Below are 19,193 nucleotides of genomic sequence, written 5' to 3' on the forward strand. Positions count from 1 at the left end.
GAGCATTTTTTCATGTGTCTGTTGGCTGTATGAATGTCTTCTTTTGAGAAATGTTTGTTCATATCCTTTCCCCACTTTTGGATGGGGTTGTTTTTTTCTTGTAAATTTGTTTGAGTTCTTTGTAGGTTCTGGATATTAGCCCTTTGTCAGATGAGTAGATTGCAAAAATTTTCTCCCATTCTGTAGGTTGCCTGTTCACTCTGATGGTAGTTTCTTTTGCTGTGCAGAAGCTCTTTAGTTTAATGAGATCCCATTTGTCAATTTTGGCTTTTGCTGCCGTTGCTTTTGGTGTTTTAGACATGAAGTCCTTGCCCATGCCTATGTCCTGAATGGTATTACCTAGGTTTTCTTCTAGGGTTTTTATGGTATTAGGTCTAACATTTAAGTCTCTAATCCATCTTGAATTAATCTTCGTATAAGGAGTAAGGAAAGGATCCAGTTTCAGCTTTCTACTTATGGCTAGCCAACTTTCCCAGCACCATTTATTAAATAGGAAATCCTTTCCCCATTTCTTGTTTTTGTCAGGTTTGTCAAAGATCAGATGGCTGTAGATGTGTGGTATTATTTCTGAGGGCTCTGTTCTGTTCCGTTGGTCTATATCTCTGTTTTGGTACCAGTACTGTGCTGTTTTGGTTACTGTAGCCTTGTAGTATAGTTTGAAGTCAGGTAGCGTGACGCCTCCAGCTTTGTTCTTTTGACTTAGGATTGTCTTGGCAATGCGGGCTCTTTTTTGGTTCCATATGAACTTTAAAGCAGTTTTTTCCAATTCTGTGAGGAAACTCATTGGTAGCTTGATGGGGATGGCATTGAATCTATAAATTACCTTGGGCAGTACGGCCATTTTCATGATATTGATTCTTCCTATCCATGAGCATGGTACGTTCTTCCACTTGTTTGTGTCCTCTTTTATTTCACTGAGCAGTAGTTTGTAGTTCTCCTTGAAGAGGTCCTTTACATCCCTTGTAAGTTGGATTCCTAGGTATTTTATTCTCTTTGAAGCAATTGTGAATGGAAGTTCATTCATGATTTGGCTCTCTGTCTGTTACTGGTGTATAAGAATGCTTGTGATTTTTGCACATTGATTTTGTATCCTCAGACTTTGCTGAAGTTGCTTATCACCTTAAGGAGATTTTGGGCTGAGATGATGGGGTTTTCTAAATATACAATCATGTCATCTGCAAACAGGGACAGTTTGACTTCTTCTTTTCCTAACTGAATACCCTTGATTTCTTTCTCTTGCCTGATTGCCCTACTCAGAACTTCCAACACTATGTTGAATAGGAGTGGTGGAGAGAGGGCATCCCTGTCTTATGCCAGTTTTGAAAGGGAATGCTTCCAGTTTTTGCCCATTCAGTATGGTATTGGCTATGTGTTTGTCATAAATAGCTCTTATTATTTTGAGATACGTTCCATCAATACCAAATTTATTGAGAGTTTTTAGCATGAAGGACTGTTCAATTTTATCAAAGGACTTTTCTGCATCTATTGAGATAATCATGTGGTTTTTGTCTTTGGTTCTGTTTATATGCTGGATTACGTTTATTGATTTGCATATGTTGAACCAGCCTTGCATCCCAGGGATGAAGCCCACTTGATCATGATGGATAAGCTTTTTGATGTGCTGCTGGATTTGGTTTGCCAGTATTTTATTGAGGATTTTTGCTCGATGTTCATGAGGGATATTGGTCTAAAATTCTCTTTTTTTGTTGTGTCTCTGCCAGGCTTTGGTATCAGGATGATGTTGGCCTCATAAAATGAGTTAGGGAGGATTCCCTCTTTTTCTATTGATTGGAATAGTTTCAGAAGGAATGGTACCAGCTCCTCCTTGTACCTCTGGTAGAATTCAGCTGTGAATCCATCTGGTCCTCGGCTTTTTTTGGTTGGTAGGCTATTAATTATTGCCTCAATTTCAGAGCCTGCTATTGGTCTATTCAGGGATTCAACTTCTTCCTGGTTTAGTCTCGGGAGAGTGTAAGTGTCCAGGAAATTATCCATTTCTTCTAGGTTTTCTAGTTTATTCGCATAGAAGTGTTTGTAGTATTCTCTGATGGTAGTTTGTATTTCTGTGGGGTCGGTGGTGATATCCCCTTAATCATTTTTTATTGCATCTATTTGATTCTTCTCTTTTCTTCTTTATTAGTCTTGCTAGCGGTCTATCAATTTTGTTGATCTTTTCAAAAAACCAACTCCTGGATTCATTGATTTTTTGAAGGGTTTTTTGTGTCTCTATCTCCTTCAGTTCTGCTCTGATCTTAGTTATTTCTTGCCTTCTGCCAGCTTTTGAATGTGTTTGCTCTTGCTTCTCTAGTTCTTTTAATTGTGATGTTAAGAGTATCAATTTTAGATCTTTCCAGCTTTCTCTTGTGGGCATTTAATGCTATAAATTTCCCTCTACACACTGCTTTAAATGTGTCCCAGAGACTCTGGTATGTTGTATCTTTGTTCTCATTGGTTTCAAAGAACATCTTTATTTCTGCCTTCATTTCATTATGTACCCAGTAGTCATTCAGGAGCAGGTTGTTCAGTTTCCATGTAGTTGAGTGGTTTTGATTGAGTTTCTTAGTCCTGAGTTCTAGTTTGATTGCACTGTGGTCTGAAAGACAGTTTGTTATAATTTCTGTTCTTGTACATTTGCTGAGGAGTGCTTTACTTCTAATTATGTGGTCAATTTTGGAATAAGTGTGATGTGGTGCTGAGAAGAAGTATATTCTGTTGATTTGGGGTGGAGAGTTCTGTAGATGTCTATCAGGTCTGCTTGGTGCAGAGATGAGTTCAATTCCTGGATATCCTTGTTAACTTTCTTTCTCGTTGATCTGTCTAATGTTGACAGTGGGGTGTTAAAGTCTCCCATTATTTTTGTATGGGAGTCTAAGTCTCTTTGTAAGTCTCTAAGGACTTGCTTTATGAATCTGGGTGCTCCTGTATTGGGTGCATATATATTTAGGATAGTTAGCTCTTCCTGTTGAATTGATCCCTTTACCATTATGTAATGGCCTTCTTTGTCTCTTTTGATCTTTGATGGTTTAAAGTCTGTTTTATCAGAGACTAGGATTGCAACCCCTGCTTTTGTTTTCCGTTTGCTTGGTAGATCTTCCTGCATCCCTTTATTTTTAGCCTATGTGTGTCTCTGCATGTGAGATGGGTCTCCTGAATACAGCAAACTGATGGGTCTTGACTCTTTATCCAGTTTGCCAGTCTGTGTCTTTTAATTGGACCATTTAGTCCATTTACATGTAAGGTTAATATTGTTATTTGTGAACTTGATCCTGTCATTATGATATTAGCTGGTTATTTTGCTCGTTAGTTGATGCTGCTTCTTCCTAGCATCAATGGTCTTTACATTTTGGCATGTTTTTGCAATGGCTGGTAGCGGTTGTTCTTTTCCATGTTTAGTGCTTCCTTCAGGGTCTCTTGTAAGGCAGGCCTGGTGGCGACAAAATCTCTAAGCATTTGTTTATCTGTAAAGGATTTTATTTCTCCTTCACTTATGAAACTTAGGCCAAATTCCTTTTAAAAGACAGGTATGTACAGATGATGGAAATACATCTTCACCTTCTAAAAATATGATACAGGAAGACACATCTAATTTAATTCCAATAACATTTTGAAATCTAAATCATAGATTTTTTTTTTTTTTTTTTTTTTTTTTTTTTTTTTTGGAGATAGAGTCTTGCTCTGTCACCAGGCTGGAGTGTAGTAGCATGATCTCGGCTCACTACAATCTCCGACTCCCAGGTTCAAGTGATTCTCCTGCCTCAGCCTCCCAAGTAGCTAGAATTACAGGCACACACCACCACACCCAGCTAATTTTTGTATTTTTAGTGGAGACGGGGTTTCATCATGTTGGCCAGGATGGTCTTGATCTCCTGTCCTTGTGATCCTCCTGCCTCAGCTTCCCAAAGTTTTGGGATTACACGCATTATAGACAGAATTTTAAAAACAGCTATTTTAACCCATTTATGCAGGAGGTTGCAATTTTTTGAATTGTAGACATGTGAAAAATCAGACCTTGGCAATAACCTTGAGCAGTAGAATATAAATAACTCCCACATGCTTAATTTTCCAATAATAGAACACTAGGCATATAATCACTCAGTGGAACAGTCACCTATTAGCCACATTGATGGAAGAAAACAGCCTTCTTCTGAAGGAGAAGAGAACTTTGAAACTCATTTCATCCTCTACTACACAAAGCTTTTCTCACCAAGTTTACTCAGTATTAGAATGTCTCCATCTCCATGACCATGGAAAAGATAAGGCCCTTTTTCACTTTTGGAAGGTTAGTACTAGAGCCTGGTTAAGAGTGAGAGATGTAAAGCTTTACTGAACTTTGAGTATTTGAACAAAATTACCCTTAATAGTTTCTACCATCCTAAGCAAAACAGCTAAAATTTTCCATATATTATACATACACACACATACACATATGTATGTTCATACTAAGGACATAGATTTTTGTTGTTTTCTGATTTTGTATTAGTGTCAAAAGAATTTAATTAAGCAATAATTTTATAATAAGCAGTATTTTTTATGATAAAGTACAAAGAAATTTTCTAAAACAGCTGTTGCCTTGTTATTAGAAGACTGAATGGACCTCATCAAGAAATTTGATTCCCAGCAATTCCAAGATTGAAAGTGACTAGCCTTTTTATAAGCATTGCACAAAGGCTTTTAAGGAAAAGCTGTAAGACTACTTTAAGAACAGTGGGTTTCCACTATGACATGAGATTTAACTGATTTTCAGAAGGAAGAAGGGGCTGTCACTCTTGTGACTCACAACTGCAACAATACTAATAAGAAAACCACTTTGAGAATACTCTTCTGCTAAAAATAAAGCAGAACGATTAGAGAACATAAATGTGAAAAGGAGGAATCTGAAAATAACACTAGAAGAAACCAAAGAAAGTTGTGCACAGGATGGAACAGTCCTAAAGGCTTCTTTCCAACAAATACACAAACCTTTTTCAAATACTTTGAAGTAACACTACTTGGAAGGTGAAAGTTTTGTTGTTGCTGTTTATCGGCCTTGTTTTTCAGTCTAGTTCAACCAAAGTCGACTTCTATGCTTAGTGCTTTTATTAGTTTTATAGATATTTCAGGGATATTTCTGTAGAAAGATGCAGTTCTGTATCCCACCCACCCCCCGCCCCCCCAACATTCACACAAGTTATCAGCAGGGCTGCATTCCTTATAGAGGCTCTGAGGGAGAATATATTTCCTTGACTTTTCAAGCTTCTAAAGACTGCCCTCATTTCTTGGTTTGTCACCCCACATCACTCCAATCTCCGCTTCTGTCATCACGTCTCCCTCTCTCACTTTAACTCTCCTGTTTCCCTCTTACAGAGACCCAATCTTCATATCTCAAGATCCCCAATTTGATCACATCTGCAAAGTCTTTCTTATCACAAAACGTAATGTATTTACAGATTCTGGAGACTAGAATGTGAACATATTTGGGAGTCATTATTATTCACCTTACTACATTGTCATATCAAAACACAGTGGATATTTTTGGCTTATATTACTTATTTGCTGTTTTTTTCCTAAAGTAGGAAATGGCTAAAAATGGGGAGAAGGGGTGAACAAAACTCCTTCAATTCAGTGTTCTTAATTAAATCCAAGATATGTCTCTGTTCTATCTTTGGCAGAGAGAAAGCTACTTATATAAATAGACATGATGACAAAACAATACCAGTAAGAAGAAAATGTTCTCCAGATTCAAGTTTTGTAAGACAAAATGTTTTAATGATAAACTCTCAGAGACTTGACTTGACTTTATAAAACTAGACTACCCTAGGGTTTTTGTCATCAATTTTTCCTAGGACATAACATCTATAAAAGAAAAAGAAAAGGACCATCATTATCGGAAACAAAATAACTACTAAAATCACAAAAAGTTTTCTGAGAAATGGGAAACACAGGCTGATATGGTTGAAAAGTATTCTTCCTACCTTGCAATAGACTCAGAAAGTATAAACTGCTCTTCCAATATTGTTGATATTAAATTTTGGAGCTGGAAACACATGTAAGCCTTTAGAATCAAGTCTGTATACCCTCTGAGTGAGCAGGGGTAGAAGGAGTTTCAGGAGTGGGAAAGCAGGGAAGCAATTGGTCAGCCATGCTTCTTCTAGTCTCTGAATTTCCAGGATAATAAACCAGACAGACCGAACACAGCCTATCCAAGCAAATCTCTAGCTGCTGAGGGAGAGAACAAATACTTCCAATGGTAAAGCAAAGAAAACAGCTGCTGAATTTTTGGCAAATATTTTTTCCTCTTACAACGGCATTAGATAATGAAATTGTATGTGGATGAATAAACCATTCTTCAGTTCTGGAAAGGCAAACAACACACATTTCACCCAAATCTAACTTAGAACAATGCAGGTCTTTCATATCCTTGGAGAACACATTTCTCCTGAAGATATGCCAACTGCTGAGCTTTTATGGTCTTTTTCAGTGAGTTGTCTTTTCTAAAGAACACCATCAGTGGGAACCTGAGAAGTCCTAAAACTACTCTCTATGACTGATAAAATCATATTCATAAAATCTTAGAAAACAAAAGTTATTTGGTCCATTCTTTCAATTCTCCTATTCATATATGCTCTAGTAAATCCAAATACTCCCCTCTTTCTACTTGCTCCACATTTTCCAGTCCCTCTGCCTTTGCCCACGCCATTTCTGGTACCTGTAATTCCCTTCTTAATCAACTCCTTTCCCTGCCCTAATCATCATCTGCCTGGTTACTAAGAGCCATTTCAGAAATTGCCTCCAGGTCTATGTCTTTTTAGACCAGAACAGTACAGTGGTTAGGAAGAAGACTCTGGAGTCAGACTGAATTTGACACCTAGCCCAACTACTTTCTAGTCATGGATAAATTATCTCTACTATAGTTTCTTTTTCTGTGAAATGATGATTAAAATTTCAACCTATCACGGGGTTATGGTGAGGATTAAATGAGGTTAATATACGTAAGGTACTAGAACACTGAGAGAGAGATGCATAGTGAGTTTTCAAGAAGGTGCAACTGTAATGATCCCAAAGTGAACCAATCACTTCCTCTTCTCCCACTGCACTTTATTGGTTCTTCTTTACCAATCTTCACCAATCTTTCCAGTTTGAATTTGTTACTAACATGTAAATCTTATCTCCACGCCAGATAGTATCTTCTTTGAGCATAGAATAAAAGTCTTCATTTTTTTTTTATATTCTATAGCCCTTGTGCATGGTAATAATTGGAGAGCTAGCATTGAATACACAATATGTGCCAGAAGTTATGTGAGCATCATCTCATAATCTTCATAACAACCCTACGTGTCAAGTGATATTAGTCATCCCTACTTTACAGATGAAGAGGCTTAGAGAAAGTAACTTTCTTCCCATTACATAAATAATAAGGCATTTCCTGATTCTAAATTTCCAACTCAGCTACTATTACATATCTCCTATTCACTATACCACAAGTGTGTTGAATGGTACAATTAATGACCATAATCTTTAAAGATTTTTTTAGCCCCTTCTTTGTGGGGGGCACATTATAAATAATAATCTCTACCTGTCCTGGAAAGTCACATTTGACAATTTTTACTGTGAAGAATAAAATTAATAAAGTCTAAAGACTTGCATAATTGAGTCATAGGGAGAACTAAAGCATGTTTAATTTATGTTGTTGTTGTACAGAGGCTTGCTATTCAGAGTGGTCCATAGACCAAGGGCATCAGCATTGCCTGGTGGGTGGCTACACATGCAGGATAATCTTGGGCCTCATGCCAGATATATTGAATCACAATATGTATTTTTATGAAATTACCAGTGTAAGGATCATTTTTAATAGGGGTCATGAACTAGCAATTCTCCAATTCTTAAGAATAGAATAAGTGAAATTGGCTGGACTTAAAAAATTTCTAAAATAAACATTGAGATAATGGAGTAAAATATAGAAGAATTTATATTGCCCTTCTAAAAATAAATATTGAGATAAGGAAGTAAAATATAGAAGCAGTGTATAATGACTTTTTGAGAAATTATTTTTAATTGATAGATATTATCATTTATCTAGGAAACCTCAACTAGGAAAAGAGTTCTAGTCCCTGAATATGTGAAAGACTACAATTAGTTATTCTAGAATTAAAGCTTTCTGAAAGTAGGCTCTTTGTCTTGTTTATTGCTGTATTGTAAATGCATAGGAGAGTTTGCGGCACATAGTAGGGACACAACAAATATATATTGAAAGAATGAATACTTTTCTCAAAAATCTTTGATTAATCAGAATATATTACTTCTTAGAGCAATTGGAGTATATCCTTCAAAGGGAATGATTGGGAATAGGAATAACTTCCAGGATTCTACCTGCTCAAACTTGAAAGATGTGATTTCTTCTTAGTGTCTCAATACGAAAGATATTTTCTGCCATTGAGAGGACATAAGGTGGTGAAGAGAACACAATGTTAATACCTTAAAGTGTCTGTCATAAGGGACAGCTATAAATTACATACGTGAAAGAAATATTTTTCTTGGTGACCTAGTATCAGTTCCATTTTCTTGTTTTAGAAGGCTCTTGGGTACAATAAACTCTGAATTTTGTTCTTTGAATGTTATTCCCAGAGTTTGGCTTAGAACAAGATGATTAATTCAGCACCCATTTCTGGACACCAGGGAGCATATCTCACAACAGGCCCATAACGAAGTCAGACCTCTAGTTCAGTTAGTACAAAGAAAACAGATGCTTTCACTCCAGCGTCTACTCACAGTGATGAAATCTTGCAGTGTGGTATATCTTCTTTCTGAATTAAGCCTTAAGGTCACAGATACAATCCTGACTGTATTATAAAGAAAAATAATATATACGTGTCCAGATGTCGAATCACAGACAGTTAAAATAACAAATGTAGATACCAAAGGCCTTGTCTCACTTATTATATGCTGGATAATTAAGATTTTTTAAGTATTGATGATAAATCTGGTTCACTTACCAATGGCACTCTTCAAATTTAAGAAGGTTGCAGACATTTAACTACTTTGCATTCACCATAAGTGCTGTGAAGGAAGAAGTAATCTATTCTAGAAAATATATTATTTCTATTTTTATTATGCTTTTATATTCTAGAAGTTTTGAAATGCTTTTAGCTAAATAGCTGCGTAAAAAGCAGAACAATTTCTATTATTATCCCTCAAAGCCACCTATATTAATGACATTCATGACAATAACAATCTTCTTTTTTTTATACGACTTTACTTCTAAAGAAGATAATTGCGTGTATGTGTGTGTGTTAAAACTACCATTTTAACTAGAAATATATTGTACAAAGAAATAAATTATTTTGTAAAAATTTAATGCTTGCAAAGCACTTAAACAGGGACATTGTTCTTCACAGATGTTCCTGGCATTTTCCTGATTGTGCCTGCCTCTGAAAACCATATGCTAACCTCTCAGATGACTCTCATGGGTAAAACCAGGGCAGTATTCCTGTGACAAGGGAAAACTCAAAATATCCGCAAAGGAATGAAGTAGTATTTCAATCTCCCAAGCAATGTAATTCCAAAGGGTTGATGGATGAGAGGTCAAAAATGTCAAGTGCTCCAAAAATTAAATATTTCACCCATAAATCATTCAACCTGGGCAAGAGCAAGAATAATAATGCTTGTGCTAACAATCGCGAGAAAGAAAGGACACATTCCTGCCACAGTGACAATATTGCTTTCTTCCATAACTTCTAACAGCAGCATGTTTGGGAGCACAGGTAGAACAAAGAATAGAAATATTCAGCATTATGTGTGGGACCCTATAATATTTTCAAAGAAAAAAATTTAAACAGCAGCCCATGTAGAGAGAAAAGGAGAAAACCCCCAAATCAAACAGGACTACATCTTTCAACAGAGAGAGATCCCTGAAACACCTATAAAGCAATAAGAGCACTGAGCATAGCAGTCAACTTTGGCTGAACCAAACAAAAGAACTGCAAGGTCATAGGGGGTGAGGTAGGACTGCTCTTCATCTGATGTAAACCCACCAAGAAATGAAAACATATCAAACAGGTTCAGGGTAAATAACTAGAGGTCAGGTTAATCATATAGATATCAGTCCCTGTCTGCACATACAAAAGCTGCCTGAGGCTACTTACCTAAATGGGCAAATGTCATATGTCTATTCTTTTTTTGAACTAGAATTTTGAAAGATAACACTGCTATTGGTATATACTTTTACATTTTGTATATGTATGCATATATACAAATAAACACAATCTTAGAAATACATAGTTATTTTACTTCTTCAACAGGTGAATGAATGTCTACTGTACATACACACATAGATACTATTCTGAACCTGTTCTCTTTTTGCTGAAACTATATTCTGGAGACATTTCTATGTTAGCAACATCTGCCTTGTTTATAAGAAACTAATGATCATATTGGTTGGATATCTCATAATTTATTCATTAGCTACTAACACTAAAATTGTTTTTTTCACTATTAAAAATAATGCAGTGACCTTCTTTGCAGAGATATAGTTGTACATGTGTATGAATATCTGTAGGATAAATTTACACATGTAGAATTATTATTCAAAATCTATTTTTGTTCTTAATTGTGATAATCATCATTTAATTGCCCTTTCGGGAGAATCAGTGAGTTTAACCCATCACTAAAACTGTATGAGGCTACCTGTCTACAATTACCCTCACCCACACTGTATTTGAGTTTTGATAAATCTGATAGCCAAAATAGGATTTCATCTTTAAAAAGACTTTATCTTGAAAGTTATGAGTAACATCAATCCCTGTTCATATCTTTAAGAGTCATTTGAATTTCTTTAAATATGAATTTGGATTATCTCTCATGGATTTATGGAAGTCCATTATGTTACATATTTCAACAAACCTAAGACATCACCGATAGTACTATGCACCAAGTAGGGGGGAAATAATGCCTGCCTATTAAATTAAGAAACAGTGCTTTCTTATCACATTTTTAATTTGAACATATTAAAACATCCTTTGATATTTGTAAATGGATGTTTTTGTCATGTTTCGCTCTTGCACATAAACAAAAGAACAAAACAAACTTCTTCAATTAAACGTCAGACTTTTCAGTATCACTTGGCAACACTGAGTCTTTCATATCCATGTTTTGCCCCATAATAGTGTCTACTGTGCAATCAAGAGCACAGGTATTAAAGCATCTTTTTAAAACAGTCCCTAAAACAACTAAGTCACTGAGCCTAATCTACCCTTCACTCCAGCTGCAGAAAAGTTACTATGCTTGTCTGATTTCCCACCAACCACTGGCCTTCCAAGCCATCTGTTTCTTACAGTGATACCATTTTAGGAAGCTTCTTGACATTCCAATTTGAGAGACATTAAAGTGTGGAAAAAATGTGAATTACAATTAACAAAATATTCAATAAGAAAATCGGCCTTTGCATTAGGTGTTGTATTTAATAAATATTTTTCCCAGTGTGGCATTTTTTTTATCTTGACTTTATTTGTATCATGGAGAACATTTAAATTTTCACGTAGTTAAATGGATCTTTTTTTTTTTTTTTAATTTATAAGATAGACATTTCCTGTCTGGAGTTTTCTCACTCCGTATTATGGAAAGAATGCCATGGTTTTTAACCAAGAGTTTTGTTTTTTAACTTTTAAATTTGTGATCTAATAGGAGATAGGGTCTGTGTGTATGTTCTGTGTTCAATAGAACATCTGAGATAGAGTTTCAGAATTTTTCTAAATAACCACCCAGTTTAATACCATGATTATTATATACTAAATTTCTACATATGTGAGTTTATTTTATAATTTTGTATACACTGATCTATATCTTTATAAAGTGCAACAAAATTGTCTTAGTGAAATATTTTGAAACATTAAAAAATTTTTCAAGCCTAATGAACTTTCAATACCCCTTTTTAAGTTCTACATTATACTTCAGTGCTTATTTCTCCAATAAATCTTCTAATTCATTTGCTGCCAAAATTACTTTCCTATTTTTGTCACAATATTGAATTTACATAATTTAGAGAGTTGCAATCTCTAGAATACCAATTTGTTGCCTAAAAACAATGAATTCATTCTATTTACAAAACTCATTCTGTGGTTGAAATCATTTATTGCACAAGTAATATAAATTATATTATTAAATTTATACCTCAGTATTTTACTATTTTATTGCTTTTGTGAAAAGGAGATTTTATCCATCACATTACTTCACCCGTTATAATACAAAAGGAAGCTGTTAATTTTGTAATCAGGTAAATGACTCTCAATTTCTATTTCTAATTTTTCTCCACTGGACTATTTGGGGTTTTCTAGGAATAAAATGGCATTTATTAAAATAAAAAATAATAATTTTGGCTACAACTTTCCAATAGTGAAATTCATGGTAAAATTTTTGGGATATCATTTACTGATATGTCCACAACATTACATAAAATTAAAGATAAAAGTCACAATGATGGAAGCACTTCAAGATCACTATTGAGCATGATACTGGAATTTGCTCAGACATGTATATTTTACCAAGTTAAGAAAGTATACATCTCTACCTAATTCACAGTTTTGGTTTTTGTTTTTTGTTTTTGTTTTTTTGGCAATAGAAGTTGAAATTTCCAGCACTTTCTTTTAATGTCATCAATTTTTTCTTATTAAGATATGTTAAAACTATCTAGTAGAATCATATTAATAGCAGAATTAGCAAAAGGAAATAGAATATTGAACTATCCTTACAAGAAAATGTCCTGACTTGGTTATGGTGTGCATTTTTAATGCACAGCTGAATTTGTTAATATTTTAATTTTGGATTTTTTTTTTTTTTTTTTTTTTTTTTGAGACGGAGTCTGGCTCTGTCGCCCAGGCTGGAGTGCAGTGGCCGGATCTCAGCTCACTGCAAGCTCCGCCTCCCGGATTTACGCCATTCTCCTGCCTCAGCCTTCTGGGTAGCTGGGACTACAGGTGCCCGCCACCTCGCCCGGCTAGTTTTTTGTATTTTTTAGTAGAGACGGGGTTTCACCATGTTAGCCAGGATGGTCTCGATCTCCTGACCTCCTGATTCGCCCGTCTCGGCCTCCCAAAGTGCTGGGATTACAGGCTTGAGCCACTGCGCCCGGCTAATTTTGGATTTTTTAAATGTGCAGCTGGATTTTGTAATATTTTATTTTGGAATTTTTGCAGTTATATCCATAAGTTATATTTATTGGCAGTGGCTTTTGTAATGTTTACGTGTTTAATTTTGATGCTATCTTTGCCAAGTTTTAATGTCAACATTGTTCTGGTTTTATATAAATGCAAGAGTTTTCTTTTTCTGTAGTTAATAGTTTCGACAGATCATCCGAACTCTCCTGTGAAATCAAATGAGCCTGCAGCATTTGCTGTAGTCACACGTCCATAGTGTTTTCAAGTTCTTCCAGGTAATTGTTCTGCTAATATTCTATCTTTTGGTGGTCACATTTGATATTTTACCATTTGTTGGAAAAATAATTTTATAAAGTTTTTCCAATTTATTGGAATACATTTGAATAAAATATACTTTTATAATTCTTTCAATCTAGTTTCTGATTTTTGCACCTCTGCTTCTTACCATCTGATATATCTTTTGATTCAATAGTGGTTTTAGAAATTATTTTCACTTTTAATATATTGGGGTTTTCAAATAATTATGATTTTGATTTAATTAATTCTACTTTTTTATTTTTCAGTTATATCTAACTTTATCTTGACCAATTCCTTCTCAGTGTTTTTCTTGGATTTACTTTGTTTTCCACAAGTGTTATTCAATTCTAATTTTAATGCATTGTGTTCAAAGAGAACGAGGTATATTTTCTATGTAATGGAATTGATTGAAGTTTCCTTTATGGCATAATATGTGGTCAATTTAATAAGTGTCCCAAGGCAGGATAAATAAAGATGTATGGGGGTGGGGAGTATGAGGGAAATATTTGTGAACTTAGCAAATGTGGGTATATTCTGAGTTTTCAGGGTATACAATTACATACAATACATGGTACTTCCCACTATGGAATAATTCCATGGCTTGCTCAGGCACCCCACATTTCCCTGTTCTAAGTAAGGATCTCTTGATTCGGTTCTTCAATTCTTAGAGGAAACTATGCCCAGGATACACCAAAATATATACAATTTTCAATGTTTCTTCATTGGGTAAAAATTTCGCACTACTTGGCTACTATTGTTTGAAATTGGTGGATTGGGTTTTGCTGTCTACTAGTGTCTATAAGGATGGAGTTTTGTTTTTTGTCACCTTAACTGGTATATGAAATGGAATAAAAATGCTTTAACTGTTCCTGTGTTAGTTTGCTGAGAATGATGGTTTCCAGCTTCGTCCATGTCCCTGCAACTGACATGAACTCATCCTTTTTTATGGCTGCATAGTATTCCATGGTATATATGTGCCACATTTTCTTTATCCAGTCTATCATTGATGGGCATTGGGGTTGGTTCCATGTCTTTGCTATCGTGAACAGTGCCACAATAAACATACGTGTGGATATGTATTTATAGTAGAATGATTTATAATCCTTTGGGTATATCCCCAGTAATGGGATTGCTGGGTCAAATGGTATTTCTAGTTCTAGATCCTTGAGGAATTGCCACACTGTCTTCCACAATGGTTGAACTAATTTACACTCCCACCAACAGTATAAAAGCAAACAGAAAACCAGACACAGTGTGTTCTCACTCATAAGTGGGAGTTGAACAATGAGAACACATGGACACGGGGGTGGGCGGTCATCACACACTGGGGCCTGTTTGGTGGTGGGGGATTGGGGAAGGGATAGCATTAGGAGAAATACCTAACACAGACGACAGGTTGATGGGTGCAGCAAACCAACATAGCATGCGTATATATCTATGTAACAAACCTGCACATTCTACACATGTACCCCAGACCTTAAAGTACAATAATAATAAAAAAAATACTTTAACTTTGCCATCTATGACTGGAAGTATCCCACTTTTTGCTCACTAAAATATTTATCAAATTTTTTCTTGATGGAGTTTGTGAGTTTTTGAAACATTTAGTAGGGAGAAAAAATATCCTGTTAACCTTTTCATATTCTTCTACCAGAAAACACTTGGAGGCTTTCAAATGACTCATTAATTTTCATCTTTCATTAAGACATTCAGAAAAATTTCTAACATTATGGAAGACTGAATAGACCCCATACCAATGAAGACATGTAGACATTACAGATAATGTATCACTATAAATGAAATACAAGGCCTAGCCAAGCTTGAAACCAAGAAAATTATATAGGTGCCAGAAATAAAGAGGGACCTCAAAGTCAGAAAGGTAATAGGGAAATAATACAGAATCGTTCACAGGTATATTAGACATGCTACCTGTGAAAGGAATCTGGGCTTCCATGTCAAGTGGGAAAGGTAGCTAGAATTAAACCACTTTCCTAAAAGTGAGCATCACCAAGGGTTACCTTATCTGTAGAATAGGGACTAAAAACTCAACCAGCAAGCCTAGAAATTTTGCAAACATTGTGACAGGAGGTTTAAGGGGACTTCTATTGCCCCAGAGTTGATAACCTGGCCCAGAGGTGAAAACACAGGCATTAAGCATCCCTCATTCTAAAAAGAACCATTGATCTCTGGTTCTGGAAAAGTCCCCTGTTAATCTTTCTAAACTTTCCAGAACTGGCTTTACTGGAATTAACCACCATCCCATACCAAATATAAATACAACACAAAGCAGAGCAATTATCGTGTGGTAAGTTGAAGCCTTCAGCATTGTAAGGACTGAGATATTCCTAATGAAAGGTATTATTTTCACCTCCTCATAGGGAAAAAATGTAAGCATAGTATTATCTTCATTTTTCATAGTAAAGAGTAAATGCATGTGGATAAATTAAGTGAATAAAACAAGAAACAGGGAATATTAGAAAGCAAGCAAGATTTGAAAGACTAATCAAATTTTTTAAAATGACACACAAGTAAACATTGTGAAAAATAGAAAAATGTGAGTGTCTGATGAATACAATTGAATGTACATTGAATTTATTAAAAACTCTTTAGTTCATGATTATCCAAAACAAAATACTAATTCAATATGATTGGAAGAAGTTTGAGAATGAACTTAATAAATATAGAAGGAAAGATAGGTAGTGTCAATTTTGTAACCCTTAAAACCTAATTTATTTAGGTAATAATTGTCAACAGGCCAAACAGGTGGAAGACTGATGAGAACACTTACAACAGAATTCTGATTGTGACTTGATTAATTGGAACATCATGAAATGTGGGACAAGTCAATGTCAAGGGGAAGGTGAGAGGAAGTAGAGAGGAGGACATTCTAGAATAAAGATCCTTAAGAAAAATCATCAAATGAAATGCATATATCTTGTCTAGATCTTAATTCAAATAAGCCAACTATTTAAAAGCCGTGTTCAGAAAACTAAGTAAATTTATGCCTTGGCTGTTAGATTATATAAAAATATTAATGGTAACATTATTAGGTGTGATATCACTGTAGTTAGGTAAGAAAATATACATATGTATTAGAGATGCGTATAGAAAATACATAGGCAGAAATTTTTTTTTTTTTTTTTTTTTTTTTTTTTTTTTTTTTTTTTTTTTTTTGAGACGAAGTATCGCTCTGTCACCCAGGCTGGAGTGCAGTGGCGCCATCTCTGCTCACTGCAAACTCCACTGCCTCCCAGGTTCACGCCATTCTCCTGCCTCAGACTCCCGAGAAGCTGGGACTACAGGCGCCCGCCACCACGCCCGGCTAATTTTTTTGTATTTTTAGTATAAACGGGGTTTCACCGTGTTTGCCAGGATGGTCTGGATCTCCTGACCTCGTGATCCGCCCGCCTCGGCCTCCCAAAGTGCTGGGATTACAAGCGTGAGCCACCGCGCCCAGCAGAAAATTTTATGAGAGCTAGAATTTTACATTATTTAAGTATAAAATAAAAACAAAAAATGAATAAAACATGAGGCAAAATAAAATTGATAGTTATTGCATCTGGAATATAGGGAATGGTTCATTGATCTATAGTTTTCACTTTTATATATAGTTTTTAATTAGAACTTTAGATAATGTATGATGCTTACTAACTGCTTTAATCAATTGCCTAGCAGTTTTAAATGTTGGTTTGTTACCAAAGCTAATTTTATTTAGGAGTATCTACAGGTGATACTCCTAAATTGGGAAGCAGATTTACTAACAAGGCAAACTCAGTCTCTAGGCTTAACTTTGAAAAACTCTAACATGAATATTGAAGCCAAACTCATCACCTAAAACCTTAAGAACAAGAACAAATTCTATTTGACAACATAATGGGTTAGTTGCTTGAATCAGCTCTTCAACCAAAACCAGTAATTATTCCTTAACATAATATAGAAAATACCTTCCCAGATATGCCAATTAGTTGGTATGAGAGTAAGGGATTATCAGATTTTTTTTTTTTTTTAAAGCAGGAACCTAGGGATGTAAGCAGAGAACTGCTACCTGCAGTCACTCCAAAAGCATTTGCCTGTGAAAGAGAGTATAATAGTATGTTCTCTTCCACTGAATTTGAACACCAAGGACTACACTTTCCTGTAGGAGTTATCTGGAAATTCTACCACTGCCTCAGGAATTGCAGAGAAAATTGACTCTTCAAATCTGGGTACAAAGTTGAAGGAAGAAAAACAGAAGGAACATTTGAAGAGAAAAAGGCTGAGAATTTTGTGTTAAAAAGCTATCAATCACAGATCCGGAAAACTCAGCCTTATGGTTAAAAAATATTCCTTTCCCCAAATTATATTCAAAATGCTTAAATTCAGACATAAAAGGAAAACCTGTCAAAAAAAAAAAAAAGACATAGTACTTCTAGAGAAACAATAAAAAAAGGACTCATTACCAGAAGATTGTACATAATATTATAAGTAAGCTCTTCAAGAAAAATAAACACAATCCAAAAACTTCGGTTATGCAAATTATGAAAGTCTCTTAACATGGTGAAAATGAAAATAAATATAAAATGTCTTCTTATGTTTACGAAGACATTATCGTTGCGCTAAACGATAATTGAGTGTCTAAAGTAAAAATAGAGCACAGTACTGTGGTTGGACCAATGTGGAAGAGTAAGATGCAGTATGAAGATAACACAAAAGATGAGAGGTGAGGCCAGGCACGGTGGCTTATGCCTGTAATCCCAGAACTTTGGGAGGCCGAGGTGGGTGGATCACCTGAGGTCAGGAGTTTAAGACTAGCCTGGCCAACATAATGAAACCTTGTCTCTACTAAAAATACAAAAATTAGCCAGGCATGGTGGTGGTGGGTGCCTGTAATCCCAGAGGGAGGCTGAGGCAGGAGAAATCACTTGAACCCAGGAGGTGGAAGTTGTAGTGAGCCAAGATTGTGCCACTGCACCCCAGCCTGGGCGACAGAGCAAGACTACATCTCAAAAAAAAAAAAAAAAAAAAGATGGGAGGAGAATTTGAAATATACTGTTGCAAAGTTTTTATGGTACATAAAATGTAATAATATTACAAGACTGTTATTTTTTAAAGTTGTATATCGTAAACCCCAGGGAACCCACTTTAAAAATGAAAAAAGGAGTATAAATAATAAATCAGTAGTAGAAATAAACTAGAAGCAAAAAGGTCTCAATAAAAGGCAGGCAGAATAAAAGAACAAAGGAGAAATGAAGAAACAAACAGAATTATCTAGAAATATGGTAACTTTTAGCCATGTAAATAGATTAAATGTAAATAGTCCAAAAACATCAATTAAAACAGATTGTCAGATTCGATTTTAAAATGAAGCAACTATATGCAATGAAAAACATTTCAATACAGAAGGATAGTGAAAGTAAGACAATGGTAACAATATATTCCTCAATCACTAATCAAAGACACCTGAACTGACAATATGTAGATAAAAGAAATTAGACTTCAGAAAAAGGAGTATTACCAGGAATAAAGATGAACATTACATAGCGATAAAAGGTTCACTCACCAAAAGGACACAGAAATCCTAAATATGCATACATCTAACCAGACTTTCAAAATACTTGAAACAAAAACCAATAGAACTAAAAAGAGAAATCAACAAATCCGTAATAATGGTTGGAGATTTCAGCACTTTTCTCTTAGTAATTAACAGAAAAAAAAAAAAAAGCCAGTAATTAAGGATTATAGAAAGCCTGCAAAATACTATCAACCAATTAGCCTAAATGACATTTATAAAGC

Source organism: Piliocolobus tephrosceles, chromosome 4, assembly GCF_002776525.5.
Source record: "Piliocolobus tephrosceles isolate RC106 chromosome 4, ASM277652v3, whole genome shotgun sequence".
Lineage (NCBI taxonomy): Eukaryota > Metazoa > Chordata > Mammalia > Primates > Cercopithecidae > Piliocolobus > Piliocolobus tephrosceles.